This window comes from Austrofundulus limnaeus, unplaced genomic scaffold, assembly GCF_001266775.1.
Source record: "Austrofundulus limnaeus strain Quisiro unplaced genomic scaffold, Austrofundulus_limnaeus-1.0 Scaffold152, whole genome shotgun sequence".
NCBI lineage: Eukaryota > Metazoa > Chordata > Actinopteri > Cyprinodontiformes > Rivulidae > Austrofundulus > Austrofundulus limnaeus.
In genome coordinates this window covers 106,179-110,580 of record NW_013952554.1, presented here as the reverse complement: position 1 = coordinate 110,580, position 4,402 = coordinate 106,179, and the positions used below count along the sequence as shown (strand labels likewise).

At 36.7% G+C, this 4,402-nt stretch overlaps 1 long non-coding RNA gene across 1 annotated transcript in view; it reads right to left on the bottom strand.

Moving 5' to 3' along the window:
- Positions 1 to 1,160: 1,160 nt before the first annotated feature.
- Positions 1,161 to 4,402, bottom strand: part of LOC106523302 (uncharacterized) — a 7,822-nt gene continuing 4,580 nt past the window's right edge. The window contains exon 3 of the long non-coding RNA XR_001310879.1: positions 1,161 to 2,087. This is a non-coding gene — a long non-coding RNA (uncharacterized LOC106523302). The remainder of the gene's footprint in view (positions 2,088 to 4,402) is intronic.

Sequence of the window (4,402 nt, the reverse complement as noted above, 5' to 3'; positions counted from 1 at the left end):
CACACACACACACACACACACACACACACACACACACGGCTGTGTTCATATTAGATCTTTAATAGTTTTCTTTCCTCCCTCCTGCAGCTCTGCCACCTGCTGACAGCTGCAGGGAGGCAAAACAAACTGAACAACCCACTCACATCAAATATTAATATTTGATGAATATCGCACAAAATAGTGAAAAAACAAAACTTTAATGTCAAATTATAAAATGAGTTTTAAGGCAGTTTGGGGCCATCTGAGATTTCCCTGAAAAGAGACCGATTTTCAAGGCTGCTGAGTTTCTTTGTGAAATTCCTGTCTTTTCTGTACTTTCATGAGTTCTGTTAGTTTCCTCCCTCAGTCCAAATGCATATGTTTGGTTCATTGATCAGCTGTGTGTGTGTGTGTGTGTGTGTGTGTGTGTGTCCTGGGATGATCCACAGCTTTCCTTCAGGCCAGAGGAAACTGAGATCAGCTCACTCTTTGTAAACAAAATACAATAACACTACAAACACACTGAAAACTACCGTTCTGTGGAAATTAAATACATTTTAAAGCATATCTGTGTTTCRCTTAAAATTTGTTTGGCAGAAAATCCTTCTAATCTTTCAATAAAAACCATGCATTCGTTAAAAGATTGTCTATCATCTTTCATGTCTAAGTTTTGTAGTTGTACATGCATTAATGTAATAACTACCTTCTCAAACTTTCACTAAAATATGTCCAGTTGTTTGAGATGTTTTACGAACAGTAAAACACACAAATAAAATCACAACAGCAAAACAAAACTGGTCTGTCTTATGTCTTTCAGAAAAAGAGATCTAAAAAAACTGCCAGCTTCGAAAACTATTTCACATTTAATTAACAAAAATAACTAGGGATGCACAATGTATCTGTATTAATATCAGAGATATTGGTCTTTTTTTTAGCATATTGGTATCGGTCCAGTTTGTAAAACCGGACCAATATTGATTTCCCATTTTTTAGCTTTGTGTTTCTGTTTTGGGAGGGGAGCTGGTTGGTTGAGCAGCATCTGTTTGGTCATGATAGTGATATTGATGCTGTGTAACCAGGAATAACTGAAGTAAGAAGCCATGTCAGAGGTTTGGTCTTTTATTTACCGTATCAAAAAAAAAAGACCCAAGTGTGTTTGTGTGTATATATGTGTAACATAATTTGTGTGTTTGTGTAATATYGTTAAATATCGGTTATCGGCCATAACAGCAATAATTATATCGGATATTCATATCGGCTTAAATTTTCATATCTGTGCATCCCTAAAAATAATGAAATGTTAAGTTTCTGTACCTGGATTTAAAAAAAAGGACAAAATCAAAAAAGTCAAATTGTTCAGACAGGAAATATTCAACAACAGCATTCCACTTAATTTTTCGCATTTTAGAAACTTTCTAGTTTTTTTTGCTAGAAATACTCAAAAGGATTCAGTTAAAACAGGATCAATTCTGCAGACAAACAATGACTTCTGTCTCATCTGAGCAGCAGCTAAATGAAATGACACACTGGTCGGTGTCTCAACAAGCTGCTCGGAGAACCCCTAAAACAACTCAATCACAGTGGGCTTGGGTCACCATGTGAGRCCCATCGAATCCTCCCTGGAAGCTGCCGTTACCACGGCAACACGTCACAGATACTAACGCCATCACGCGGTGAAAACGCAGCCTGTAACCTGGTTACACAACCTGTGAAATCTGTTGGTTCTGCTGGCGGTCGGACAGGATCTGAACGTGTCTTGTTTGTACTTGATGACCTTCCCGATCTCACACACACACACACACACACACACACGCTCAGCTGCTGCTTTTTATCAGAAAGGCTGAGGATCCATTATTAATGAATCCATCCTCGGCTAATTTAAGCCAAATAAAATATTGTTTTCTGCAGAGAGATGTGAAGGTTGGAGCAGGCAGCAGAGCGTGCTTTTTTTCCTCTTTCATGTGTTATGGATTAAAGGAGTGTTGGTTGAAGGAGCGGGCAGAGCGGAGAGGTCAGTCTACCTGCTCCGTCCTGCTGGGAAACAATCCATACTTTCAGCTGGCTGTCCTGTCCACAGGAGGCCAGTCGAAGCTCCACGCAACAGCTCTCTGCAGAACAAAACAAAACTGAGTTTATAAAGCAGAGACAGATCACATCTGACAGCCTGTTTATAAAAAAGTAACACTCTGCAGGTAGAGAAAATTAGAGCTGTGTCAAGAAAGAAAACAGGTTATTTCTGAAAACTGAACCACCCCACCAAGAAAAACTGTGGAAAAACAAAAAACACATTTTTGCATTTCTCATTTCCTTACATGACTGACGACAAACATACTGTTTACATTTCTAATTATTGACCTCTACAAAATGGTTCTCTACAAAGTGTAAAAAAGAATAAAAGAGCAAACCATATTTAATGTTTGTTTTCTAGTTATAGGTTAAAGAATTTATTTAAAGCAATTTATAAAACTCTGGTAAAATGATGATCTGTAAAGTCAAAGACCAGCAAAAACAGTTTTTTCTCCATTAGCACTCAAATTAAATATTAACATGCAGTTATTTGCACAATGGTGCAGAAACAGATTGTAGAGATCACATTTACAATTTTATATTTTAACTTCCATGAAAGTAAAACACTCAGAAAATCACATTGTTGTACTTTAAATTTTTTTTTTTAGAAAACACTCAAAGTGGAAAACTTCCCAGTTATTTTGTTGTTGAATCATTTAAGTCAGGTTAAACTCATTTCACCAAGGGTCACATGAGCATTATGTATCATCTTCAACATTTTGTGTTYAAGCTTTATTAAACACCAAACGCCACGTTCCTCGTCTCATTGCTACAGCTGAGCACAGCTAACAATAACTGAGCTCTAAATGGTATTTTGAGTTTTAACATGAAGTCCTCTTCCAAACACTAAAAAGTACTACGTGAACAACTGACTAAATAATACAGAAATAAGATGGGTTTTTAATCAGTGTTCCTAAGGCAAATTAAATTTAAGACCTTTTTAAAAGCCAAATTAAATTAAATTTAAAGACCAATTTCAGAATAAACACAAAGGATAAAAAAAATAAAAACAGGCAGAACTCATGAATCAAAGTATTTTTGGTTGAAGTATTCAAATATTCCTAATAAACCAATTGCTTTTAACCATATCCAACTGATTTTTTGTCAAATATAGCGAAAACGTTCTTAGCAGTCAGTTTGAAACTTAATTTAATTCCTGGAAATTCTCTAACGACCCAAATTTTGTAGTTTTAGGACCCACAGTGGGGTCTGAACCCCAATTTGCTGTAGATGAAAGCTTAAAGTACCTGTGACAGTGTTTTTGTAAGAAATATGAATACATTTTTGGAAAGACAACATTATTAACATATGAAACAAATTTCATGATGCTCAGATGGATTGTTGAGATATTTACATGTGAAGTAACAAGAAGTGATGTCAAAGAAGAATGTCTGCGTGTGATATTAAAAAAAATAAATGTTTCTAATTACTTTAATATTTGAGATAAATTACAATAATCATGTTTACAATGTGTTAACATTAAGACTTCTGAAAGATTTATTTAAGACATTTTAAGGCTAATTAAGGCCTTAGTTTTGGACCGATGAATTCAATGTCTTATAAGACTTTAAGGATCTGCAGGAACCCTGTGAATGCTTTTAGTCACTGTTAAGTTGTAATGAATTACCTTGTTTAATTCTGAACTCTAACTTGTAAGTGGGAAATTCCTACTTCCCAGTACAACTGGGCCACAGCAAAAGTGGTTGGCAAAAATGCAGAAAAACTGAGATTTTACACGGCTTATTTTGCCAGCTGCCGGGTACTTTTGAACCCAGTGCACCTCCTCCTAGGGGTGGGATGCCATCATTTTGCAGGTGAAATAATCAACATGCATCATAGGAGATGTAGTTTAAGGCCCATTTTAAAGATAATATACAGATGTGGATAAATTTTTAATCCTACACAAATATTAAATCTGACAGCGGATTCCAAAAGAACATTTCAAACCATACAAAATAACACCAAAATCACGTGATTATCTGAAGGATGAGGGAAGTTATTGATATTTGTTTAGGTGAAATCAGCTCATGTTTTCTTGCTGCAGTTCACAGCAGAACCAATGGTGTCTTTGTGACCATTTCACCTGCTGTTTTCTAACTTTGCTCATAACTTCCTCAGTGTTCAGGCGATTCTGGCGATTCTGGCGGAGTCCCCTGTGAGACGGAGCTTCAACTCCCATCTCCGGCAGAACTTCGAACACGTTCTGGGGGAGGCGGGGGACATTGAGTCTGAATGGACCATGTTCCGTGACTTCATTGGCGAGGTGGCTTATCGGAGCTGCGGCCGCAAGGTTGTCGGTGCCTGGATGGATAGATAGATAGATAGATAGATAGATAGATAGATAGATAGATAGATA